The sequence below is a fragment of the Pezoporus flaviventris genome, unplaced genomic scaffold (genome assembly GCF_033815535.1).
Source record: "Pezoporus flaviventris isolate CSIRO_AGI_PZ_B2104156 unplaced genomic scaffold, CSIRO_AGI_Pfla_v1 ptg000031l, whole genome shotgun sequence".
NCBI classification, from domain to species: Eukaryota; Metazoa; Chordata; class Aves; order Psittaciformes; family Psittacidae; genus Pezoporus; species Pezoporus flaviventris.
In genome coordinates this window covers 39,531,320-39,559,005 of record NW_026892579.1, presented here as the reverse complement: position 1 = coordinate 39,559,005, position 27,686 = coordinate 39,531,320, and the positions used below count along the sequence as shown (strand labels likewise).

Genomic DNA, 27,686 nt, shown 5'->3' with positions numbered 1-27,686 from the left:
GGCCTCCTCTTATACGGCCGCCGCCGCCGAGCCCAGCCCGCGCTCGCTGCCATTGGCGGCCGGCGGCACGTCCATCACCCCGGGGCGCCCTCACTGGTGGGGCGGGCAGCGCGGGGGCTGCGCGGGCCTTCCGCCTGGAGAGCCAATCCCGGCAGGAGGCGTGGCCGGCCCGCACAGCTGAGGGAGTAAATAGTGAGCGGTCCGCTGGCGCGCGGCCCGGTGCGGAGCACCCGGGTCCCTGAGTCCGTCGCTGCTCTCTCCGCCTCCTAAGGGCACAGCGGGCAGGCCTGGGGTGAGGGTGGGGGACACCCGGTACCGCCGGAGCAAGAGGGTGGCGGGGCCCGCTGCGGGTTACACCGTGGAGCGGAGTTTGTGCGTACTTGTCACAAATACGGCAGCGTCAGTGAGCGGCTGCAGGTGCGAGCATCGCGAGTAGAGCCATACTGCTCCGAGTGCAGCCCTGGCCGCGGAGAGTGCGGGCACCGGGAGACTGGGCAGAGCCGTCACCGCTGCTGGTCCGTCCCCGTCCCCCCCCCCCCCCCCCCGAGAGGGTGGGCGCAGTTAATTGATGCTCATTAAGTACATGTGCACTTGGGGGTGCATTTACAGGCATCGCCCTTACGAGGCAACTCGTCCACACCCCGTAGGTGCGGTGACACGGCGCTGTCACTAGAGATGCGACGGTTGTTTCTGGTGAGAAATGCAGATACTCGCTTACTACGCGCTGTACTTTTTGCGGCTCTTGGTTGCAGCCAATGAAACATCTTCCAGAAACATTCCAGAGGAAAAAGTCGGGGAGGGGAGAGGAGGGAGATGTGTGTGTGTGTGCTTAGCTGGAGAAAAAACTTCGATTATTTTTATTTTTTGAGTTTAGACCCATTATTTATATTCACTTAACTAATGCCTGTGTAACGTAACGACACACCTTCCGTTCCCCTTCTCACACACTGTCCACACAGTGTGGACATACATATATGATTAATACAAATTAAATTCTACGCAAAACGCAGCAGTTCTGTAGTAGCTACCCGGATGTTTAAGGGACATTGGTTTTCACTGTAAGCAAGCATGTAGTGACAGCACACATCCACGCTGTCCGTCGGGAGAGTGTTGTCAATCATAACTGCTCAGGGGAGAGAGGCGCGGGGCTGATGCACGCTGTGCTGGGGAAGCGGTAGGACACACGCTCCCGATACTTGGGGACACAGCTGCGGGCAGATAGGTCGGTGGCTTTGCCCATTTCCGCTGCGTTCCCGGGCTGCCTGATCGCCCGCGGGACGTCGTGGCCACTGTCACACCGGGGTGCTCGCCCCGGGGCCGGGCGGCGAGCGTCGGAATTCCCGCGTCCTGAAGCGCCGGAGCCAAGTCCCGACATCCAGCGTGCGGGACGGCAAATACAATGCCCAGGTGCGCTTAAAGAGAGTAAATAATAATGATAAAACCAGTCCCGCCAGTTAACGACTCGGTTAAAGTCACCACTTGGAGCGACTTCGGTCCTTTCTACCACTGAAATCTCCATGTCTATCGTATGCGATACTTGCTCTGCGGCCACAAATTTTAGCCCTTTGCCGTGTTTGTGTTTCCGTATGCTGAATGCACCCCTGGACGAAATTTTGACACTATTTTTGGTGTAATAATAGCCAACATAAACAGGTATGTTACTGCTTCTGCGGTTACTGTCTGTCGCTCGGACAGCGCGGCCGGCTCCCCACAGGAGCGCTTCGCAAACCCGGTTTTCCGTATTACAGGCTTCGCACGCTGATTAAGCCACCGCGAAGTCAGGCGAGAGGAGGCAAACCTGTGGGCACGCCGCTATGCGGGGGCTTCTCCCGACACCCCCCACCCCAGTGCGGTGCGGGCAGCTCGGGCAGCTGCGGCCGCGACCCGAGGGAACACTCCCTCACGTGAGAAGTCTGGCAGCGGCGGCAGCCCCGCTGCGGTGGGGGCTCCCCGAAACCAGCGGTGGTGCTCCCGCGGGTTCTTCCCCAGCGCGCAGCCCCCCGCGCGGCAGCGGGCACTCTGGAGAGCTGCGTCCGCCTGGACGCTCGGCGGGGATTTTTACAGCCGGTTCCTACCCCGCACCGCTGCTGCAAACATCTGGCCAGAAAACTCGCCGCTCGTCGTGCACAAAGCGCCGCTTTTTCTCCGCTCCCCCCTTAACCCCTCTTGAAAGCACAAACACGGGGCTCCCCTCCCGGGGCTGGGGGGATGCGGACAAGCTCCGCCGTGGGGGGCCCCCGGCGCCAGCCCGCGGCGGCGATGGGGTGCGCGGCCACCCCTGGGGCGACCCCCCCTCTCCGCCGCTCCCCCCACGCCCCGGGCAACGCGCCCCGCCCCGCCGCCCCGCGCCCGGGGCCGGCCCGGACTGCGCGGCGCCAGCCCCGTGACATCAGCCCTGCCGCCGCCCCCCCCGCCCGCGCCGCCCGGGCCCGGCGGCGCCGCTCAGGCGGCTGCCATGGCGACCGGGGCTGCGCCCGCGGCGGCAGCAGGCGGCGGCCCTGCCCCGCTTCCCGCTCCCGGGCGCACCTGCAGCGGGGGCCGCCGCCGGACACCTCGCCATGCCGGGGGGGGGGGGGGGGGGGGGGAATGTGAGCGGGGGCTCCCGCAGAATGGGGAGAGAACCGAGTAAAACGGGCAATATCGCGGGGTGGGGGTGGGGTGTCCGAGAGAGAGGGATCCCGGCGCCGACCGCGACCCGTGAGGGAAGCAGCACGCCGGGTTGCGGTGCCGGGGGGGGGGGGGACGGGGACGGGGACGGCTCAGTGTTGTGGATCCTGCTCCCCCGAAAAAAGAAAGAAAATACGTTTTCTGTGAGGAAATATCCCGCGTTTTGGGCAGGCTGTCCGATCTCTCGCTTCTTAATGCCGCCTCAGAGCAGCCTCGGGTCCCACAGCAGCCCCTGAGGCGGGGCGGAGGGGCTCCGGGGGGCTCCTGCTTCCCTCTGCACTCTGAGCCCCTGCTCTAACGAAACTTACCTAAACCATGTAACATTAATGTAAATGGGTTTAATTGCCGCGTATTTAAGCCATGAAGCCGGACTGAACAATCTGTTAAAACTTGGCCTGTTCCCAAGCCATTGACACCATCCAGCTTCCCCGCGCCATGGGGGGGGAATAGGGGGAAGGGGGTGTCCAAATACGTTTTGATACAGGAGTTTTCAATGTACCAGGTAAAACATCTCCCTGAACCCGGCTGCTTTTAACGAACCACCCGGTTCCTTTTGTTTGCTGCACGTTTGCAACTCATTCAAACAAGTTTTAGAAAGTTTGGGGTTTGAGCTGTTAACTTCCTTCGGAGCGGGAGACTAATGCATGCAAAATACTTAGTTACAATTTATGCGAAAGGCACCGATCTGTAAAAGCATTTTCTACTTTCACAAAGGATTTTCCTGTTACTTGTGTTCCGGTCAGAAAATTAAAAAAAAAAAAAAAAAGCGAAAGAAAAAAAAATACACACACCAAAAAAAAAAAAAAACTTGGGGGAGAGATAAGGTCTGGAAAACAATCTGGAATTGCCAGGCTGTTGGTGGGAGCTCTGCGGGGCTGGCGTCAGGAAGTCTGCGCCGCCTTCTATTACTGTTGATCCAGCTTTGTGCAGCTGCACTCAGTACAATTAGCTTGTAGAAACAATCCTGCTGTAGGCAGCCTCTTCCCTTCAAAGTGCTTTTCTATACTGATCCCCTCACATCATGATGCTGGAAATCAAGTCACAAGCCGACCACTGTTTGGCCAACATCATCTGTGGGAATTCATTAACCTCCATCCCAGAGATGCAACAAGAGATTGTTTGTCCAGAACTAAACTTACAGCTTAATATGATGTAGCCCATACAGGAAAAAACCTGTGTCCCCATTTCTTTTTTTCTTTTTCTTTTTTTTTTTTTTTTCCTGGTCAATAACAAGAAACACATTGTGCAGCTTTTTCTCTTCTTTTTTTCTTTTTTTTTTTTTTTCTTCAGGGGGTGGGGAACGGAGCTGAAACCAGGCATGAGCCGGCTCCTGCTAAAACTTTGCGATCGAACTGCTTTTTGGTTCATCGGGCTGCAGTTTCCATAGAATCAACTTATCCCTGCGATCATCTTGTTGGGTGCACTTTGCAAGCTCATTTCCCGTCTGAGTTTGCTCCGCTGCTCTCAGATGCTGCAGCTGACACATTTCCTCTCCGTGCACTTTGCACCCACCTCATCCTTGCCCAGATGCTCAGGGCTGATTGTGCCTAAAAGGGGGTTTCATCACACTCCGCAGCTGCCTTGGGGGAGGGCAATTTTTTATCTTGTTTTACATTTTATTTCCACTTTCCCCGCTCCAGTGTTCCTCTCCATGCCATGAAGCAGGCCCTCCTTGTCCCCATGCCCCCAGTGGAGGAGTGCTGGCTGGCTGGGATACAGCTGCGGCCACAAGCCCTCGGCAGTACGCCTTTGCATTCTGCCCATGGCTCACAGAGCCCCTGTGCTGGTCCGGGTGGAGTGGATCCACGGGTGGGACACCACTGCTGTGCACCACAGGCCGGGAAGCTGTGTGAGCAGCCCCAGAGCAGACGCAGGTGACATCTCCCTGCTGCAGGGGCTGCTTGTGAACAACCATGCTGCTGGGAGCATGAGTCCTGCTTCCTGACACCCCTGGCTGCTGGTGGCTGGGCTCTACACGTCCCACTGGCAGCACCGCTCGACAGTAGGGCTGGTGTCACTGCTCCTCACCTCAGGTACCTCATTTGGCTGCAAGCATGCAGCCAAGTGCACCTACCCCACTCTGAACCCCTCTGTTCTTCACAGAACACATGGATGTATTTTCTGACCCCTATTTCCAAAACCTGTCCTTTTCTGGGCCATGTTTGCAAATGCCACGGATCTGCCAACTGTAAGATTTTCTGTCCCCCCACTATGCTTTGGAATAATGTTGTTTTTTTACAGTATCATTCCTGTCACCCCCACATTTAGGCATCGCTCATCTGCTGCTGTTACATTCTAAAGCTGCATGTTGTTGGAGGCTTGGGAAGTATTGTGGCAAAACATGTATTTTCTCACTTTTTTTCCCACATCTGGTTTTTGTCAGAAGTGCTGGACTTCAGGATAGGCAGGCCTTTGTTCTGATTCAGTTTTGACATGTGTATCATTTTGTGATTACACTCCCGAACTACTGTTCTGCAGGAACGCCTTTTACTCAGACTGCATTTTCTAGCACCACCCTGCAAAGAGGGGTGTTTCTACCTGAATTGTGGGGTTTTGCTGGGACATTTCTATCAAGTCCAAGTTCAGACACTTCAGTTCTAATATTTTCTTGTCTTTTGTAGGATTTCTTGTTCCTGTAAGTAGGATCAGTGCCCTGAAGGCATTTCTGCATAAACTGCCATCTGCAAAGGGCTGTTTCTTGCCTGATGCTACTTGAAGAAAACTGCCATTAAATCTTTCTGGAAGCAGCATCTATCTCTCTGGCATAGTAAGTGTTCCTGGTGTGCGGTGTATTAAATCCATGTATTAACTCGTACACTTTTACTCTAAAGCAGAAACATTTATTTTTAAAGATCTTGAACTATTTTATTCATGCAAGGTCTGTGTTTTAATTAAGTTATGTAGCATGTCTTCTAGAAGTGAACCAGTTAGGTGGCTCTCTAACTTTATGTTATGGGATCAAACATGTTCACTTCTTAGTGCATAGCTTACAGAGCAGATGGTTTTCATCTACCGTAGCTTTTCTAGTGATACCTTTTAATTCGTATAGGTCTGAAATGTTGCAAATTTTGCAATCCCCAGCAATTTTTCTGGAAAATCTATTTAGAATAGAACAGGAAGAGAGACCAGGCAGGAAGTTACTGGTGGTACCTCTCATGCGATAAGGAATAAACCAAGGAATAAAAAATAGGCTGCTTCTTGTTTTTGTTGGTTATCCGGATGGTTGGGCCAGCTCCCCTCAGCCTCTGACTTTGGCCTATCTTTGATTTTTAGGTACAGGACTGTAGGAATGAGATCACAAAATGCTTGGCTTAATTTCCCTGGAAAAAGGAGGGATGGGGAATTGGATTGGTGGGAGAAGGTTTTGAAAATCTGTTCCAGGTACGGTTTTAACCCCCCCCCCCCCCTTCAAATTGTAAAATTATTATAATTTTTAGTATAGATGTGTTTGTATAGTGTGCTCTGTATTCAAGCTCAGTAATAATATTTCATGAACATAGAGAAGAAATGGAGTCTGTAGTGAGACTGTCTTCTGATTGTTGGTGAATCTGTAATCTTGGCTTCCTCTTCACTTCAGGTAGATTCCTCTCTGTTTGTGTTGGAAAGCCTTGTAGGAGGCAGTGCTGATTTACTGCTTTACCAAAGCTTTTGTTATTGGTTATGTTAGGACAGGACCCACAGCATTTTTAATCCTTTTTCACTAATATATAGAGGCAAAATTTTCTGTAGTCAGGAGAGCATAATTGCACTCAGGATTTGGATACTGGAAGTGCAGTTTAGCAAACTATGCACCACATCTTAAATAGATGTGCACCCTCTCGAGTCCTGCTGAACCACGTGAGTTCCAGTGAAGTTTCCTAGGCTGTTAAAACTTCGCTTTGTTATAGGCCCAGAATGAGTGTTGTCTAGGTTAAGCTGACTTGGTGACTGTCGCCTGCACAAACCCACCTGGGAATCACAAAACAGGTATGTGTGTGAATCTCTTGAGAGACTTGGTCCAGGAGGTATGCTCAGATCATGCTTAAATGCACATTGACAGCATGGAGCTTAGCACAAAGAGCAGCAGCTGTAGCTGTCGGGAAGTTCAGGGGGAGAGAAAGAAAAGAACTGCTGCTCTTTTATAAGCAATTTTTCTCATGAGAGCATTGCCCTGGAAGTGCTCAGATTCAGTGTTCTCATCAGAGGTGATATAAACTCCTTTCTGCTTGCAAAGCACCCCTCATGACCAGAGTAGAGATAAGGCTAAGGTGGAGGACACCCACCCATCCTGTTCAAGCTTGCCATGGTAAAGAAACAGATGCAAATTTCAAAGGCCAGAGGGATTATAAACAAGAGGGAGCCTGACATTATAGCTCAGGGGTAAAGGCATCTCCTGAATGGCAAGAAGGTTGAATGCTGGGCCTGGCCTGGAAGACTCACCCATTCTTGAGGGTGAGGTTTATCTCAGCTATTTGGAGGTTTGTTGTCTCTCTGCAGTCAGTGGGAAGAGAGAGACACCTGCAAAGAATGATTCATTCTGCGCCTGTTCAACACCTTTTCTTGGATGGAATGAATCTCCTCACCTGGGGCCAGTGTTCTCAGCAGAAGCTAGACAACTGACTTTGACCAGAAGCCTGACTTATAGGTGCCAAGTGAGGTGAATTAATTCCACTGTAGACGATTAATTTTTCTCATTCATCATACCCCAGTTTTAGCCTTTAAAAAATTGGTGTGTAATCAAAGTTGATTAGTTGAGTTCTGTCTCTGTACAATGGTCATTCCTCCCATTGGGAGGCTGGAGATGGATAGGTTGGGTGAAATGCCTTGGGATGATGTGTCTCTGAGGCCTGTAGAGCCTAAAGGTCATGTGTGCCCCTAGTTCACACTCATGAATGTTCACACTCATGAGTTCACACTCATGAGTGCTGGATGCCTGAAAGTTCAGTGTGGAACTATTACATGTCGTCATGCAAACTTCTTTTGCAGATGGTCTAAGTGACTACAGAGGCACTGCATACTATTTATAAGAGAGGAACCAGTTGCATAAAAATCTGCATAAAAAGTGTCGGAAGGCATAAAAAGGCTACAACCAGAAACTTCAGAAAGCTGAAAGGCTGCTTATTTAAATCAAAGAAAGTTAAGTACTATGGAAAATATTACTAAGTTTATATTTCATTTTATGCACTTGCATACCCGGAAAAATCTGTCTCTAACTTCTAAAACTGGGGGCTAGATGCCTTTAAAAGTGTTACCTTTAATCCTAGCCCTGAAGAGATAAGCATGTAATTTTCAGTTTCAAAAAGCTATAGTTTTTCAGTTTTGATGATGTGGAGTAATGCTGAGGTATACTACAGGATAAATCCCAAATCCATACCTCATTGTTTCAACAGAGATCAGCAAAAGGTCACCCAGGCTTCTTATCAAATTGCAGGAGTGCAAGTGGGTTTTTGTGATAGTTGAAGTTCAGTGCACATATATTCTTTGCAAATGGATGATTGTAGGAAGACAAGCTATGTGTTTTTATGATTTAATATTTGTCAAAGGTCATCAAAGGGTTATGTACAGTCATTTTGCAAAATATAGCTTGTAGAGGCAGTGGTGGACAATGAGAGTCCAGTTTGTTGGAATTAAAGTCGTATGTTCTCCTGATGGGTTTTTAGCTACAAATACAGTTGGAGATAATTCCACCACATTGTTCATGTCAATTGCTCCGTAAGGCTGAATGCCTTCAACTATTACAAAACATATGCTTGAGAAATCCTTCTACTTCTTTTGTCAAAATACTGAAACTATATGTGCACCCAAGATGTTTAAATTTGGCAACATGAAAGTAATTGGGAATGGACTCAAAATTAAATTACTTAAGGCCTCAAGCTATTGTTTCCAGCAGAGACAAGAGGTCTGAAAACATTAAAAGGATGTGCAGACTTCTTAGAATGTTTTGGGCCAGAACAAAACAGCTGGTTTATACCTAGCTGAGGATCTCAGTTGTTCTCTGTTGAACAGTCAGAATTTGGACTTCTTGCCGTTTCTTGAATTCCTGTCTTCTCACTCTGCTTTGTTTTCACTTCAGTAGCAATAGTTTCGTGCTCCTTACTCTCTTTCACAGCTCTACAGGTCTCTTGGCGCTGGAGATGGGATTCACCTCACTTGACTTAAGGCATGTGTCTGGTTGATGTCTATACATCTAAGCCTGTCTTCCAAGACATAGTTTACAGGCAATTGGGAAAATCGTTGCTTCTGTAGTGACTTACTTCTTAATAATACAGAAGTCTAAAAGAACCTAGATCTACCCCAGTACTCTCTTGACTTTGGAGTCCAGCTGTCCTTAGCCCAGCTGGCATATGGTTTAACTGGACACCCTGGTTTTGATGTGGTCTCAAACTTCCCCAACGATTCTCCAGTTTTATTTTTTTTGTGTGTGTGACTTCACACATTTTAATTAAAAAACTTGAAAGCAACAAGAAAATGAGTGGTGACTGATACAGTTTCACCAAGAAGTTGTTCTGGCTGTGGTCTTGTGGAGTGCTGGGGATTTACAGGCCACAAAGTGTAATCTCTAGGCTAGATGGTCATAGCTGTAAGCTCTGTGCCTTTCTGCGACATAGTTCAGCCTGTTGTTAGTTATGGTAATCTTTGATTGCAGGACTGCTTATTTGTTTGTGGCATAGATGAGACTTACATAGAGAGGCTGTGTTCTGTGGAAGCCTTGCCTTAGTTACTGTAGAAGGTATGCAAAGGGTTGTGAAAGAGGCAAGGCACTCCCATAAACCAGCTGAAGGATTTAATTCAATCCATGCCTCTGCTACAAAGTTTTTTTGTGAGATGATGGACAAGTCATTTAAAGCAGACTTTTGTCAGAAGACTGTTTACCACATGGGAAGTCAATGGGAGTTGTTAAATGTCTAACATGTAATGGAAATGCCAAGCACTCTGAAGGAACGGGTCCCATTTATCACAAGCTTGGCAGCCAGAACTAGAGTTATTAACCAGTATATGTTCTGATCAGCTGTTTCACAAATGACCACTGGTTTAAAGTTAACAGCCTATGATTTATATTTTTTTCCTTGAAAAGGAAATATCTCTTTTGAGAGCAGCATAGACAGGGGGAAATGTCAGTAAATGTGGGAAATGATTCTGCGGTGGCAGAAGTTCATTGTAATAAGGGACATTCTGGTCTCCTTTCCAGAAAGCTTTTCAGAGGCCATAGATTGCTTTCAGGTACTGCTCTCCAGCTGGGAACGCGCCAGGGTAGTGCCGAGCCAGTAAGGTGGCTGTCAGGAACCAGATGGCACTGATGGAGAGGGACAGAAGGCAGATCATGATGGGTTGGTTTGAGCATGTTAGGGCTGGAGGACCATGGAAACCACCAGTCATAGCTATATGAGGACTTGGAGCTGGAACAAGGAAGTCTAAGAACTAAAGGGGAACAGGGGAGAGGGAGAATTAAAGTTTCAGATCTCTGTTCATTGCTTTATGTTTCTTTCATTTGAAATGACAAGTTAAAATAAGCCAAACCGTCCAGAAAGTGAGTGCTTCTGAAGAAGTTTCCCGTGTTTCTGCCTCCTGTTAGGACAACTTGTGAAGTAAACTGTACTGATTTTAGCCCCAGCTAGATAAATTTTGTAGCTTATGGGAGATACAGGTTCAAGACTGAGCCGGTGAGAGCCTTATAACCCTCACATAAGAGGCACTCCAGAAGTGGTCATTTGAGACATTCACCTGGTACAGTGGAAATTCTGAGTTACGGTCTGAACTGGGAAGAATGGAATATGAGATCTTGATTTTTGACAGGCCTTTTAAACATCAGACCACTTCTCTGAGTATTTTCTGAGAAAATATTCAGGAGAATACTTGAGATTTTCTTCTGAAGCATGCTAGTAAGACTGCTGAAATGGTGAAAAGTTTCACAAGATGGGAAAAATCATTCTTCCTGTATCTGTTTAGTATCGTTTGGGGTACAGGATGTTTTCAGTAGTATCCAGCATCACTTTAAAGACATATCTAATGTTAAAGTGCAGATGAATATTTTGGGGTATTTGGGTCTGTTTGCAGACACAAATTATTTAGTGCAGAGTAGGCATGCTGTGATTCGATGGTTTTGTTTTTTTTTTTTTATGTGAACTTCTACTTTGATTTCAATAGCGTTTGTATAGATTCCATCAAGGAAAAACAAATGTCATGGGAAAGCTTTAGGTGATTTTTCTGTTGTCTGGGTGTTTTTTGCTGTAATGCAGACGTTCCTTTTTTAAACCTGGTAAAGGCGTTGCCGTTTGGGGAGATGATACTCTCTGCTCTGTACTGAGAGCAGCAACACACCTTGCAGAATTGTTTTAGGGAGCAATCTGCAGTGTGCCAATTGCTCTCTTTTCTGCTATTTTGGTAGTGTTTTGTGGAGTTGAGTGCATGTGTATAAGCTGCAAATGTACATTCCTGTATAGAATAGAGCAGGCTGTCTGCGTGGATCAGCTGTTATGGGGGTGGCTGTGGGTTAGACATAAAACAGGCTGTGGAAACTCCTTTGATGGAGCCTCAGTAGTCTTAATGCTTTATGCACATGGGGCCCGATGCAAATTCAGTGAAACCCGGGAAGATTCTCCCTGTCGGTTCACAGCTTTTGGATCCAGCTTCAGGTGTGCTTCTGAATGTACATGGGGATGCAGCTGTTAGTTGGGTAGTATAGCAGTTGCCTGTGAGAGCAGAGAGGGAATTTGGTTTCACTGCTCTGGGTTGGCAAGTGAATTTTATCTAAAGCTTTCCACTTGCATGTAGCCAGCCTGCTCAGGTTCTAAATAGATTCTGCCCTCAGACTGTAAAGAACAAGATAATCACTTTATGTTATGTACTTGAGAGCTAAATTATTTTAAAAGTCTGAAATTAGCAGATGAGGAGGAATTTATTTGCCAAATACATTTAGAAGCAGCTTGGGAAACCTGTCAGAGACCAGCTTGAACTGCTTAACTAGTGGTTGTTCAACTTAATAGTTCTCAAGCATGCTTACACTATGAGGGAGACCAAAATAAAATCCCAGGATACATGGGTTTTTCTTCCAGACGGCAAAAAATGCCATCAGTTTACAAACCAGATAGCTAAAGAGGAAAACCTGCACCTAACCTCCATTACATTCTCCGTGCTTCAAGCAAAAAAGAACCTTGCTCTTTTTTTTGGACTTTCTTCACCCATTATTTCCAGTTCTGTTAACTTAGCACATTGCTGAACGTGACCTTTACTCTGCTAGCAGTGCCAGCCTTTACCATGTGTTCGTCCTTTTCCCACCCAGATATCTTCATGCTTTCCTGCATCCTATCGTCCATGCTTGGAACAAAGGTCTGGAAAATTCTCTGCAGCCGTTCTCCTTCAAATTACTCCTTAAGATGCACTTTGACCCTGATGCCTGTGGGGCATTGCTGATTATAGCTAGGCAGAGTGGAAGTTAAATTGTTTTCTAGGCAGCCTATATGAAAACATGCTCACATTATTTCTGCTGTGGTTTTGCTGTCAAGCCCTTTCCTGCTGGGGAGGACAAGGCCATAATGCCGGTTTAGTAATCACCAGCTGTCATTGGCAGCTGACGTAGATAAAGAGAAGCTCTCAGCTCTGCTGGTTGTTACCTTCCTTCTCCTTCCGTCACAGCTCTACCAGATTGCTTTTAGCCACCATGCTTCTTTCATTCTTCATGACTCTTGCACATCTGTGAATTTAGCTCCGTTGCCTCGCTAGGGGACTGATGCAGAGTCCACCCTTTCAGAATATGTTAGCGTATCTTGGCTTCAAGCATCAAAGGTCTGTTTTTTGGGGGGTGGCTTTCTTGCATATGGAGCTGCAGATCTTAACCCTTCAGGGTAGGAGGACTTCCTTTATAGTTGCTATTACTTGCCTAACTGCATATGGAAAGGGCAGGCATCCTAGCTAATCAGAGCTTCAGACAAGCAATTCTTCACATTGTTTTAGGGTTTTTAATTAAAACTGTAGGCTCCAGCATCATGTGGCAGAGAGCCAGTGTCAGGCATCTGACAATAGGCTTCACCATCTACCAACAATGAGGGAATTCCTCAGCTTATGCTCCAGAGGCTTCTGAAATGCTGTGAACGGGCAAGATTGCTGTTTGCAAAGCACCCTGCAACATTCAGCCTTGCAGGTCTGCTGATTTTTAAATTATATAAACAAAACCCTATAAGCCCCCCATAGCACAAAGATACTGACTTCTGTTTATACTGTCCAGATCACAGATGCTGAGCATGAACGCACGAACAGTCCTTTTGTATGGGGTTTGACACTTTCTGTGGCTGTCTGCACTGTTTTTTAATACACAGAATCCCTGATTCTCCACTGCCTTGCACCCTGTCTATTCATTCTCACCCCTGTGAAGTGAGGGTAAAACACTATCAAAACAAAATGGTACCATTTTGCATGTTTTCCACTCAGTTTGTACAGGTGTAAATAACTACAGAAAGAATGGGGCAGAGCAGAACCTGACCCACAGTCTGTCTCTCAGTGCGTCAGGGGTCCTGAAGTGGGGGGATGACAGAACAAACACAAGCTGTTACCTTGCCATTTTTGCTAATGTTTTAAAATCAGGCAGCTTGTGAGGATGACAGATGCAGAAGTCAGGCAGTTCTTAGTTCCTGTAGTCCTCACGTGATGTCTTCTTCTAGAGCAATAGGAGTGTTACCCATGGCATGGATAAGTGCTTAGGTTAGCTGGTATAAGAACAGAGTTACCAATACGAGTTGTCTTTCTGAGTTGTTTAGCTATTGCACTTAGTACTGGAGAAAGAAAAATCCATTGTTATTTCTGCTGTTTGTTACATTACCTTTGCTTTTATAAACCTTTTTAGTGGAGAGTGAGCTCTTCAAGCTGTGGTAAGCCTGCTGCTTTGTCTCTTGGGTGTTGGACATGAGCAGCACTCAGGTTTTTAGTTTATATGTTTGTTTTTTTTTATATTTGTTATTAAAGCAACAGAAGACTGTACTCATCTTGTTTTCCGTCATCCTCATACTGCCTGACACAACTCTGCAGGTAAGGACTGAAGCATTCTTCCAAAAATAGTAGCTCTTTCTCATCTTTCTCTTTGCACAAAGCCCAGCTCTCTGACACCTTCCTTGCTTTCCTGGACAGCACATTTGAGCATCTTAGCCCAAGTGCCTTTTTTTTTTACCAGAATTTAAGTTTATTTTTGACTTCTTGATAAGATATCACTATTATCCGTTTGCCAGATGTCTATCATAAATATATATCCTGTCCATTCCAGGCCTCAGCCTGCCCCAGCTTTCTTTTTGCTCATCTGATTTTGTTTTACTTCCAGAAATTCTGTCCGGTTACTCCTTCAGCTGATTCTGTTGCCCACTCTGAATGCTAGTTTTATGCTGCCTGTGTGCTTGCAATGAACAGGTTTATCACCTCAGTAGTTCCTGCAGGCAGGAAGTAAAGCTTCATGAGAAGGGCCTTGTCTTCTGCAGCGCCTTCTGTAGTCAGTGTGCTAGCACTGCTCTATGCCCTACTTCAGATAACCTTCAAGATGTTGCATAGTGCTGTTTTTAAGCATTGTTTCTAGGAGGGGGAATAACAAAGCAGATGATGTTGTGGCCACAAAACAGAGATATGATGCATTTCACCAGAAATAGATTGCACCAAAAAAATCTACCCTTCCTTAAAAAAATATAAATAAATCGAGCTCTGCATAGATAAATACTGGCAAAATCTGAATTTGGTGAAGTTACATGTGCTGTTGTAGTAGGTAGGAATAATGGACAGAAGTTAAAGTCTTTTGAAATCAGAACAGTAAATATTTTTGCATATCTTGAATTGAAAGCTCACCATTGCATTAACCTACCCACTCATTTTAGAAACTATGTGAATTTTCATGACTCATTTCAGTGCTGTGTAACTGTTTGTATGCAAACGTGACACAAACATTCTCACAGTAACACACTTTTACCCTCCCACTGGAGTTCATGCATTAACAGGAGTGATGGTGTTCCTTCTCCTTACAAACCTTACCTTTCCTAAATATAGTCTTGTGCCTTCCTTTTTCACGTTTATGGTAACATTTGAAGAAATACTTCTGCCTAGAATTTCAGAGTTGCTTTAAAATGGAAAGCCTCAAAAACAGAAATGAAAAAGCACTTCATATCAAAAAGCATTTCTGTTAAAATGACGTGTTCTCACATCTAAATGTGACAGGTTTGAAAGGGACCAACTTGCAGAAAAAAAATGGAAGTTCTGTGCTGGTAACAGGCATGAGAAGGTTCACCTGAAAGGTAATGGGTTCATCAATTCATGTAGAGACTTAAAATGAAACTGCCATCTCAACCATAGCTAGAACAAACACAGCTGATGAATAAATGTATATTGGCTAGAATAAATGCAAAGCATAATGCCAGATGTGGACAGTGTAGAGTGCAGAAAGGCAATAAACTGAGTAAACATCAAATGAAGGATTAGCCTTAATTGCGAGGAATCAGTTCCAATGAGAAACAGAACTGGGGATCTCTTTTGCCCAAAAGCAGTTGAGATACTTTTCTAGCTAGACAAGAAGCTGCCTGATCTGTCACTGCTTTCCCATTTGAGGCTTATCAGCAACAACCTGCTGCATATAACATACAGTTCAAAGGCTGCTTTTACTCCTGAATATCTCCAGCAGGGTTGTAGGCTTTACTGCCCAGAAAACTGGTTTACAAGTTTTTTCTGTTTTTCCAGAATGCACCTTTCTATTCTCCGTAAGCGTCCAGAAGACCTTCTGCAGCAGCATCCACTGCAGTGCAATCACACAGTGTCACTCTTTGTCAGTGGCAGGAATTATGTTATATTTCAGTCTCTCACGAAGTCCAGATGACTATAGTGAAGTCTTCCAGAGTTACTCGTTCAAAAGCAATGTTTTTGGAGTTCAGTTGAGACACTTCATACAGATGTGTTGACTCCCTGTGTTTGTGTGCTTCTGAAAATGTTTAGGCTTTCCAGACTCTTAGAAAGATTTCCGGTCATTTTTCTACTAAAGTAACCCTTGAAAATATAGAACAATTATAAAGGTTGAGTGTGCATTGGACATTCATCCCCCTCAAACCACCAAAACTATGGTGACTCTTCTGCTGTCTGAGGGTCTACTGTGTCCCATGAAACTTAAGAAAAATGTGTCTTAAAATCTCCTTACATATTTTTGTGGAGCATTTTTAATAAGTAAGCGTGGGATTCACCTCAGATTAAACTACCAGCGTTCAGAGGCTTGATCTAGTTGTAGGAGTCCAGCACTATTGGAAGTGCTCAGTTCTCCCATCTGGACTCCAGCTGCTGCTCCATATTGGTAAAGGAGTCACATACCTGGAGTGCCATCCTTGCCAGTCCTGCATGGATTTCTTGGGCACCTAATTGCACCTCAGGTGACACAAACAATAGTCAGTAGACATCAACATCTACTCGGTGCACTTGAGAGTTGTCTGCAGGGAATGTCTGCTTCTGGTGTTGCTGCTACCTGGTACAGGTACCCAGGCTCTGCTGTGGTTGTAGTTAACATGGCTAAATCAGCTAAATGCGAGTGAACTCGAGTATCTTCTTCTTGACACGCCTCTGACTGTTAGCTGTGTGATCAGTTGGAGTCCAACTGAGGTTTCTGAGGTGACATGAAACTAAGCAAGTTGCAAAAGAAGTAAACAAACTGTAAAGAAGAGAAAGTAGGGGCTTGGTGCCTGGTCCATCTGTGAGTTCCAGACTGAGGGATAACTTGCTGATGTGAAGATCACTGCAGGATCAGGTCTTATGAAGGAAGCACCCCATCTTCTCTTAATGACAGCATCGTTAATAGTGCAGGTATATAGATCTCTTAAATTAATAGTGCAACAGATTGTTCCTGCTACACAGAACGAGGAGTTCAATGTAACAGCCACAGCTAAAATACTTGCAAGTTTCTGAACTTCAAAGCAAACTTTGCTTCTTTCTAAAGAGTCTTACAAACAACTAAGCATATTTTCTTTCACCTCATCTTTAAAGAAATTACAAAAGAATATATACAGCAGGCCTGAAATTCCTGCCAGTCCTTCATCTTGGTTTTCTTGGCATATTGGAAAGGAATCTGGATGCTGAAATTTACTGTTAATGAGTACTTAATTTTATGGCTGTGTTCTTGTTCTGTGCACTCATGCTTGTCTGAACTACTGATGCTCTTATGGAGGGCCAAAAAAGATACCTAGAAGATAACTGCTGAAGTAACCAGTGCTATATTCTACTACTTTGATTTTTATTTGTTTTGTTTTTTGTTTTTTTTTTTAGTTTGGAAAGTATGGGTGGTGATTAATTGAGCTACATTTCTTTATTAAGTTATATATCTATTGATTTTAATGCTACAAATTATCTGCAGTCTTGATTTCAAGAGTTAGGCAATCATGGGAAAAATAGGTCTCCTATGGCTCGTGATGGATTAAATGTAGAGGCAGCAACTATTAGGGAGCTATTGGTCAGGTTAAACAAAAGCTGCAAGTAATAGTTGGATTGGAAACAGTGATGCCATGAGGTGTACCTAAACCCAGATGTCAAGTAGAAAGCAGGAATGTGAAGAAGTGGCAAGGACAGAAACTCAAGAGTGGAACAGATGAGGAGAAGCTGGAAAGACATGGCTAGAAATGAAAAACCAAACAAACTAAACCCCACCAGCAGTAGGCAGGAAGGATAAAAAGAAGTGACATAAAAAATAGAAATGCTGTATGCTTACTGCTAATTTACAGGAATCACTAAGTGACTGTTGTTGAAAGCTGGACTAAAAGCAAGGGAGGTGAAAAGTTGGAGGACTCTGTGAGGCAAGAGTAAAAGGACATGACTGTCCTTTGAAAGACAAAGGCGAAGATTTCTGCTGGTTTCATCAGAGCAGAATTGAACTCTGTGAGCCATGGAGAAAAAAAAAAATCAATGTTTTTATCTTCTTGTGGTCCTAATATTGCACATGTGATTCATATAATGTTTTACATTCCGTAAATTGAGTGTTTATACTTGGGAAGAATTGCATGTCTGAAGACCCTGCAGTGTCTTTCCTTATTCTGGTAACAGCAGCAGAGTCTCCTCCAGACTTTGTACTTTTGTACCTCAAATCCCAGCTACTTCTAGCTGGGGAAATGTTCCAGCCTGTGTGCCTGTTAGCTTGTGTCCTCTTCTGAGGGCCTAGCAAAGCTGGTTCTCATGTTGGATATTTTTTCCAGCTCATTAGTAAAACTGGATTTCACCAGTAAAACTGATCAACTTGCCATACCAAATCCCTGAGTAGATGAGGAGACACAGGGTGGGATGCACTGAGCAAGGCTTCTGCCTTCCTTTACAAACTCCTATGAGTCTGATTCCAATAAAAATTATGTTTTCATTTATTCTCATTCATTACAACTCTAATAAGTGTAATAGAGGAGCAAAATGGCTCTAACTCCTGGGAGAAGGGCAAGGGAATTTTTTTCCTGTCTCATGTAGTGCCCCTACATCAAGCAGCCCATACTTACGGCAGTGCAAGAAGGAGCTGGAATACAGGTTTCCACCTGCAAATATAGGTCTGGTTGACTGAGAAGACAGATTTGCCTCTTCATTTCTTCCTCAGCCTCTCATGATTAGAGCAGTGCTACATGTGAGCACAGCTGAGCAGCTCTGACCACGGAATAAACACGATGTTGAGGAGGTGCCAGCATCACGCTTCAAAACAGTTGTCTTTCCCTCCATCAGTTACCTTTGGCATACATCTCCAAGGGTTTATAGCTAGGTGGCTGACAGGCAGATGCTACATTGCAATCTCAGAATGTTAGGTGTAGTGATGTAAACAGATTGTGTGAGCTGTTCATGGAGGTGAATGTATATTGGGTTAAAAGAGTTTCAAGCACAATTGTATTGTGCTTCAGTAGTAGCCTATAGAAAGAAGCAAGCAGGGGTGATGCATAATATCTGGATAATAGATAAGCAATCCCTTTGCAAATATTGGGGAGGCAGTTACAACACAATGCTATACATCCACGCCCCAGGCTGCATTTAAACAGCTCTTCTGCCTGAGTCGAGAATAAAGAGGTCTAAAGTGCACTGACTAGTTAAAAAGCTCTTTCTAAGAAAGACTGAGACCAGTTGTCAGTAGGTGTCCCAGATGCAGGGAATGCCTAAGTTCTTTAGCATCTGTCCTCAGAGACTTGGAGCTAGTGCATGTTCCTCACTAGCACTGAGGATTTACCTTCACTGCCCCCTGCCCTCTGCTACTGCTGGTGTCTGTCAACATCTCAGCTCTTTGCTGTGCAGGAGAGCTTGGTTTTGACAAGTTGGGAACTCTGCTGCCTGGAGAGGAGGAGACATACGGCACTGTGGAGATGGCACATGTGAATTTTTCAGGATGCTGATAACATTTCCGCTTCGTAACTGCCTGGTGTCAAAGGGCATGCAGAAAACTTTGGTAGAAACCATCCATTTGGTTGGTGCACAAGGCTGCCATAGTAGCCTGCCACAGTAGGTTTTACTAACCAGGGCTTGAAACTCGACTGGGCTTTGCTCTCAGTTCCACATTTTTGTTGCAGCAGTTGTTTCGTCAAGGCCCAGTATCACTTCACAGGACAGGGTTCTGTCTCAATTCAGAGGGACCAGAGAAGTCCGTAGGTAGCTTGTATTTGTGTTTGCTCTGTCTGTCCTGCTTGAACAGTTAACATCATGTTCGGTGGTAGAAACTTTAACTTGAAAGCTAAAGTATGGACAAATGGAGTAGGCTCTGACAGCAGCTGTTTTTCATGGATAGGTAAAACATAGTCATTGTGGGAAGGGTATTCTTTTGCATAATCTACTATAGAAGTTCCATATGTTTTTTCTTTGCAGTGTTTCTTTGCAGATGTTATTTCTTCTTGCATTTCTTTCTATTTCTATACAAACAGATTAATTCTTTTTCCCAAACTGCCCTAAGTATTTTAAGGATGTTATACACGCTCATCAGGTGCTTCTTTATTCTTCACAGGACTGTTGTCGTACATCCCAGGACAGATTTGGATGCCCCCGGGGTGATGTTTCTGAGTAACTGTGCAGGTGGAGCTGTCACTGTGCCTTGCAGCTGTCCATAATTAAACGTACAGAAGGAATATCCTCAGACCTGAAGCTTTGTATCCTTAAATATGACAGACTTAAAGATGTCAGGATTAAAGATGTTTGTTTGGCTAGTCCCACTAATAATGGATACTTCTGAGTTAATTCACCCGTGAAAAGCACATATCTACCAGTATTTTTTGGTGCTCCTTTTCCAGGTGAATACCAAATACACTAGAGAATCATGCTGATGCACCTTACTGCACTATGCACAGACAACAGTACTTTTTCCCAGGAGCTAATTCAGCATAGATGTTGTCACCTAGCTATAATGCAGCATCTAGTTGAGGTACCAGTGACTATATCCCACATCTCCCAAGGGGTTGTCTCATACCCAGTTGGAGCTCTCCCATAAGACAACCATTAATTGTCGCTCACTAATAGTGTGTCTTTTGTTACTGGAGACACTATGAAGTATTTGTCTTGGATAAGAAATCTCAGTTTCTGCTCCAAAGCTGTTCCTGGTTCTCTATGACTTGATCTTACACTCCACCTACCTTTAGACAGCTTTACTGTGAATAGTAGGTCCATGTTTGCTGCCAGTTTTGGCCGAGCAGTCCTGCAGTCATTGTTTAAGTAGAATGAATGCTGAGCTCTAGGATCTGAGTGGTGGCTCAGTGACATGCACAGGATGTAAAAAAGAATTTGGGGTTGGCACTAACTGGATTAGACCAGCTGCCCAAGTGTTCTGTCCCCAGAAGGAGAAACGAGATATTATTTAGGGAGACCATACCAGCCTGGCCACTTTCTGCAGTCCATTCCCCTTGACTTTTCTAGCACTCAGAGCAGCTGTATTAGGTACGTTAGGCAGTGTAGCCCTGCTTAGCCATTTCAGTGTCTGTTTCTGGACTTTCGGTCCATTAAGTTCTCTCTTATTTTTTTGTGATCCTCCAGATGCAGTCGCCCTCCACAGCCTTCTGCATCAGCAAGTTCCAGAAGTTCAGGTGTAGTTGGATGCATGTTGTGCTAAAGTGCAGGAGGGGGGATCATCTGTGCCATATCTTTCTGCTTTCTAATACAAAATGCTGCGGTCTACCACGACAGGGTCTTGACTCACACAGAAAAAAAGTGTTGGGTTATATGTGGACCAGAACCTGAATACATATTGATAAACCATCTCAAAAAGCTACACTAACTGTGAGTAACTAACTGTTCTCTTTAGTCAGTATATGGCTAACCTTGGACATAATGCATCTATAATGATACCTGGTTTCATAGATCATAGTTGTTGAAGTACATTATTATTATGAGAAAGATGTAGTATTCCAATAAAGCAACCTTGTGCTGTCATATCAAGGCAGTATCTACATATTCATTGCAGATGGCATGTTACAGAAATAATCTTTTTCATATTTATTCTTTATGAAATATTGAACCATTGCTGTTCAAGCAAAGTTCAGATCCATACATCTTATGAAGTGAAGGAAACTGTTAGCTAGAACATAGTTGCCCTTAACAGTTTCCCTTTAGCAATTTTTTGTATTGATGGGTTTACCGTTTTGTGGTTAAAGAATTTTTCATGCTGGAATATTTCTAAACCCATTTTCTGATAGAAATCAGAAAAATGGGAGTTTCTTGTACATCACTACTTTGGACAGCTCTATATGGAGAAAAATAAAGGTAGCAGGTATAAATTAAAAGGGGATGAAATAATCTGAGCTGCAAAAAGAAAAGAGCAAGTTTATTTTATTTCCTTGGTTATGTAGGAGTCTTGTTAACCAGTATGTAATGCATAGTCGTGTAATAAAACATGCTAGACATTAAAAGGCAAAAACGCAGTTCACAGATGTTGTAACGTTATGAGATAATTTTAGGGAGTGAATGGGGTGAAAAGGCTGGATTTGTTAGAGAGGAAAATACCTATGGAGGCCTTTTCTGTGAGCAATACCATGACTTCATTACCATGTCAATTCTGGGAAAAGGCTCTGATTTAACACAGCAGTTGGCTGGATCCATATGGAGCTGATGAACCTCTGAATGAATAGTGAATGGAAAAACTGCTGGAATCTGCCTTCAGCTTTGTTCCCAGGATGACCAATGTAAAAGGCCTAAGAGCAATACTGCACAGATGGTGTAAAGAGGTAAGAAATCTGCAGGGTTTAGTTTACTTTTTCTTATCCTACACTGTTTGGGTTTTATTTTTTTAACCATATTTGAGTTCCTCCAACTCCATTTGCTTCAAAGGCTTTACTCACAAAAAGATGTTAAAAAAAAATGTGAAGCTTTGGGAAATGAAATTAATTCAAAAAACATATGTAGCAGTAAGCATTTACATAAAAATACAATTTAAAATGTTGAATTTTGTACGGTATAGAAGTAATTGAAAGCATAATTATGAAATCCTGAAAAAAAAAAAAAAAGCTAGTTAAAAGTTTAACAAAGAACTTTGGAATTACTTCTTCAATTCACCCTATGTTGTGGGAATATGCAGATGTTCACATTTACACAGTCATGTATGTCCACTAGGGTTACATGCTTTTATAGTCTGAAGCATCATCACAAGTGCCAATACAGTAAATCAAAAGACTCTCTGGCATTATCTAGTTTCCTTTCTGGCTTTAAAAGTTAGAACAGATGTCACAAGAGAGGACAAAATGGATTTTACCCACCGAGAGGAGCTTTTCTTGCCATCATTAATAGGAGGCTCCTTGAAATGCTAATGTACACAGTTTGTGTTGCCGGGTTTGCATAGAGATGGTGGGAAACAGCTCTGATCCCAACAAAACCTTTTGTTATTAATCAAGAAAATCTGCTCTTCTGAAACAGCAAAGCACTGAAATGGTGTGGCTACTTGCAATGCAGAGATCTCTATAGCAATCTCCAATGAACAAAAATGTAATAAAAACTGTTCAGCAGTTCTACGAGATACGGCACATGTAGCAATTTATTTGCAGTGATTTTGCATACACCTCCTTTGTCATTTCAGCATGGGTATTTAAGTGGAAAGACTACACCGTTTCTCTATTTTTTCTGAATCTCCACTCTTTAAATTTGTGTTTCATTTCACAGCAAATCTAAAAAGCAAGCTTGAAGCAGAAAGAACTTTGAAAAGCAAGCTTCTCGGAAAAAATCTATCACAGAGCAGAGTTTCTGTTTGATTTGATGTTAATACCATATAAGATATTTTTGCTTTGTTAGAATATAGGATTATGAGATCTTGTGAACCCTTTGTGAGTACAAACATACTCTGCAATATTAGAACTGGTATGCTCCTCCTGTTGTAAAGGGGACTTAATAATTTTCAGTAGTCTTTAAGAGAAGAGGTTCAGACCCTGGTGTTGTTTTGTGACATATGACCTTTATTTTTAAGAAATACCAGTGCAATTAAATCACAAAGTACTAACTGCTGTCAGACATTCATTGTATAGGATGCCTCAGCAGAAGCCTTCTTTCTGAAAAGTATCTGGAGTATGAATTAAAGCCAAAAATTCAAGGAAAGCCTGAATTAAAATGTAAATTCTTTGCTTGCTATTACTCATCACTGAAATCTCTGGCCCAGCCTCTGATCAGAGTTACATTAAATTCCCTATCAATTTATTGTACCACAGTTCCACAACACATTAGTGTGTCTTTTCACAGATTCATTGTGCTGAGACTTCAATATATGGGCACAAGAGAATGAATTAGGGATGAAGCATTAGCTCAGAGTTTAAGCCTCTTTTAATTTCCATGCCTCTGTGGATCTAAAGCAGATACTTAACATTTTGCATTGCCATAGATTATTGCACTTTAATTTGTATTTTGTTTCTTTTTAATGATGATAATAAGCAGATAGTAAAAATAAATAAAAATAACTTGTTATACCAATGCAAGATGTTTGAGATGACCATCACGTAGTTATGGGATAACACAGCATACATAGTAAATTTTAAAAGGGTGAATGTTTATTTGTTCATAGCTTTGTCTGATACAAATTTGGTAAAGCCAAGGAAAGAAATGGGTGGGATAAGAGGGGATGGGGAGCTTATGTGAAAAAAAAAGAGTGAAACATCACTATTCCATCTCTGTGGATCTGTTTCGGTAGTAGGAAGTACTGTAACAGCCAAGCAGGGAAGAAAAAAGCTGTAAGAACAACTTTGAAATCAGAGGTGCCTTTGGAATTGTGAGAGGTCTATAGATGAAATGACCAAGGCTATCTCTAGATGCTTCCTACAAAAGCATTATCTGCTCACTAAGTTTTAATGTGATTTTTCCCAGTATTTATTCTCCTGTCAGTTTTACAGTTAAGCTTTCCATTTCATGTAAGCTGCATTTCAGAGGGGTCCGAAGTGCCTGTATGCCTGTAACCAAAGGGTCGCCACCTCTGCTGCTGAAAACAAGACCTTGCTGCTCCTGTGAGTATGGCCTGATTAACTCGTATGAGGCTGTGCTGAAAATCCCAGTTTGCAAGGAGGGGGTACTGTTCATCCAAAATAACAAGCAACAAAAATCCTACCGAGCGTCCTTAGTGGGACCTGCTAAGGCTTTTGTCAGGGACTAACAACTTTGACCTCACTGTCCAATCCCACAGTGTAGAGGTAAGGATGAAGACTGTTCTTGGGAAAAATCTTGATTAGGAGGGCTGAACTATCCTGTGTCAACAAAATACCCTGAAACCCCTTGTCTTAATAGCACTGATAAAGTCATTGAGCAGAACCATATTTCAGGCGTGTTGTCCTATGTAAGAAAGACTGTTGTCTACCTGTAAAGTTTCAGTGATTTAACAAAAGGAGTTTTTATCAGACATACTATATACTTAAAATTACTTCATAACTTTGCAGAAGCTCAAGTGTATAGATTTCAACCAGGCTGGAAACCTACAGCTTAGCTGGTGTTGCTAAATTATGAGCTATACTGATATTATGCTTGTCTGAAATACATCCATGAAAGGGTTTTCAGATAGTCTGTTTTTAAACCAGTGTAAATTCTTTGTGTGAAGACTTGACCTGAAGATTTTCATCAAGGATTAAATGTTAACTGACTACTTCCCTTACAGACCTTGCCAAATTCTGTTCTTACTTCTTCTGGTCCTGAGTAACTTCACTGCCTTTGACATGGTTATTCTAAATTTGTCTTGGTGTAACAAACCAAAACTTAGCTTTAAGAGTCTTTTGGAGGAGAAATGTCTTTTGTCAATGTGGTTATAGATTTTTGGCTGAGAATCTGGAATGGTTGAGTAGTCCAGTTCAGGTGTGAACCCTTTCCCTATACTGCCTTGTGGAGAAATCTCCTTGTCACAGTCTTTCTATACCTGAAAAATGGTGTGAACTGCTATAAAATCAAATCTCTCCACTTATTCCTTTGGTAACATTTTGCTGTCAGTTTAAGTAGGCAAGGTGCAAGAGATCAAGTCCCATTTCCCACATGGGAATTGCTGTTCCCGGCAGTGAGTGTTTGTAAGATCAAATTCCTTTTTGTGGAGTAAAAATAATACTTTTTAAAGTCAGGCTGAATATGTAAATTATTTTTAGGATAAATCTTCAGTGAGGTTTCTAAACTGAAGCAGGTATTTAGGATATGGGGGCCCTCAGGCTTTAGAGAACTATATATGGGCAAGCAGCAAAAAAGGTCGGTCTTTTTGTATATTTAAATCTGTCTCCAAATTACTTTGAGTCTCGTATTATTTCTGCTTTCTCTGTGTCTTTTTCTCTAAAGTTCCATAGTCAGGTAGCACCCTGCAAACTGCGTTGCATCCAACGCCTAAGATAGCCTTATAAACCCTGCGGACATTAAACTACTGGAAAACAGATTGGGTTGGTAAAAATAAGTGTGCATGTTCTCACAGAACCTGAGAAAATCACACCTTTACTTTGTTAAAAAAAATCTGTTTGTGCCACTCCAGTAATCACTTCATAACTGGTGGGAGAGCAGAACATATGTCTCAGAAGTGGTGGAATATAAAAGCCTCTACCTCTAATCCTATTTTCTTTAAGAGAGAGAGAGAGGAAAAAAAAAAAAGCAATGAAAAATCCCAACCTTTTCAGTATGTCATCTGTAAAATCGGTGCCAAGGGGGTTCTGCTTAAAAATGCTAAGGCATTTTGTGGCGATTTCTGTGAAACTCCTTGGTTAATCCTTCTGCAGTTTTATTAGCAAGCAGAGTCCTGAAGAAGTAAAGCAATGTCAACAAGGGTGTTGTGAATGGCTTTTGTAGCCCTGCCACAGCTAACAAATCCTACGTGCCTGCCCTTCCCCAAGCATTTCTTGGTTAGTTGTTCATGAGGGCTGAAATCACCTCTTTTCAAATTTACCTTTTGGACTCTGCACCAGTGTGGTAAATATTATGTAACAGGATATTGACAGAGGGGTCATTTCCATAGAGAATGGATAGGACCTGAACATTGATCTGCTAGAGAGGGGAGAGAAAAAGAAACACTTATTTTCTTTCAAGGGGGTTGGGTGGTTAAATGGTCAGTAGTGTGAATGCTATAATATGTGACAAGGCTGCTGCTTGAAATAAATGCAGAGAAGAAATCTCAGTCTAAAGCTACAAGCATAAAGAGGAGATGAGGGCAATTTAAAATGTAATCAACAGGACAAATGCATCCTACTTTAACACTGTTGAAATCAGTGTGGTGACAGGTTGTGCCTGGGAGACTTTGGTCCAGTTGTGTCCAAATTAAATGTGAAAATACAGACTAACTGCTGACATTAGACACAGGGCTCTTAGGAAGGTTGCTTTGTCAGGATTCAGTTGCTCTTTCATCTTCCTTACAAACCCTTTCCATCTCTTCCCTTCTCCCATCTTGCTAATCAGTGAGGTCAGAGGACTGGAGATCCCGCCAAGCTTGTAGTAAGCCCCAGGGCTGTTCAGTGATCGGCAGGTTCCTCTGATTGCTGCCTTTTGTTCCCAGCAGTGACCTCATGCTTCTGCTGGTTTTATGGAGGTTAACACCAGGCCGTACATCTCCTCTCAAAGGCAGCACCTCCAATGGTATCATGTCCTTGGCACTGCATGGGTTCAGGTGTGACCTACATAGATAAATGCCACTGAAGGAATGACTTGCCCTGTAAACCACACCACCTGCTTTTTATCTTCTTTCCAGCTCCAGATCTTGTTCATCTCAACCCAAACCATTCTTCGATTCTGTCTCTGATACAGGCCAACAAAGAGTCTAAGTATTAAAAAAGAACTTACCTTTAGAATCACACTCTGCTAAATAAATCTCTTTCAACTGATAGAGGCACATAGCTCTTTGGTACTTCATGTTGCACAGTGAGTGTTAATGGATGTATATTATGTGTAAATGGAAGCATGCACATTACTGTGTGTATTCATCATTTCTAGGGAGCTATTTATTCAGGTAAATAAGATTTTGCTAAGCAGAACTCAGCAATGCTTAACCTTTCTTAATAGAAGTAATACTTGCTGTGGAATGATTTCTTAGAATCAAACTAAAATAGCAGCAAAAAGAGTAGGTAGAACAGATGTTGTCACAAGGATTATAGCATTTACATTCTGCTGATGATTATATATTGTAGATGCCAAATCAGATTGTATTATAAAATTCTAAATTAAGAAAATATTGTACCTAGTTCTGTGTGCCATTATTTTAAAGCAGATCTGGCTGAAAAGTGCTGGCTTTTTTTTTTTTTTTGCTTTAGAATAGCTGTTATACAGCCTTGTGCTCTGATCATTTTAGCTTCTTCTTCTTCACTTTGCCTTTTTTCTTACTCAGAACACAAGAAATAAGTCACCAATTTCTGCGTACCTTGTGTATGAAGAAAACCAATTCCATATTTATCAGAACACCAGACACTCCTTCTTCCACCTCTCCTTCTCAGGTAAATTCTCTTTAGCAATTCATTTCTGTTTCACCTTGAAGGCTTACAGTACCCTGGAAATCCTCATTAAATGCTAGTGAATAACTTAAAGAAAAAAACAGTGCTGTTTGTCTTGCTGTGTCTTTAAATCTAACCTTTATTGTTTAAGTTGCATTTGAGGGGGGGGGAAGTGTCAACTTGTTGAAAGATGAGTGCACTCTATTATGC

The 27,686-nt window shown here is 43.4% G+C and overlaps 2 long non-coding RNA genes across 4 annotated transcripts; one reads left to right on the top strand and one right to left on the bottom strand.

The window, feature by feature from the left end:
- Positions 1-2,772: 2,772 nt before the first annotated feature.
- On the top strand, positions 2,773-27,686 carry LOC133272963 (uncharacterized). Of its 2 annotated transcripts, XR_009744618.1 has the most exons (5): positions 2,773-5,434; positions 14,830-14,906; positions 15,346-16,449; positions 20,611-20,853; positions 27,374-27,686. It is a non-coding gene; the product is annotated as an uncharacterized LOC133272963 (long non-coding RNA). The 2 variants fall into 2 exon arrangements; XR_009744619.1 differs by lacking the exon at positions 27,374-27,686 and having other exon boundaries at positions 20,611-20,879.
- On the bottom strand, positions 10,568-15,972 carry LOC133272964 (uncharacterized). Of its 2 annotated transcripts, XR_009744621.1 has the most exons (4): positions 15,840-15,972; positions 14,647-14,747; positions 14,047-14,196; positions 10,568-13,412 (listed from the first exon to the last, which is right to left on the bottom strand). It is a non-coding gene; the product is annotated as an uncharacterized LOC133272964 (long non-coding RNA). The 2 variants fall into 2 exon arrangements; XR_009744620.1 differs by having other exon boundaries at positions 10,568-14,196.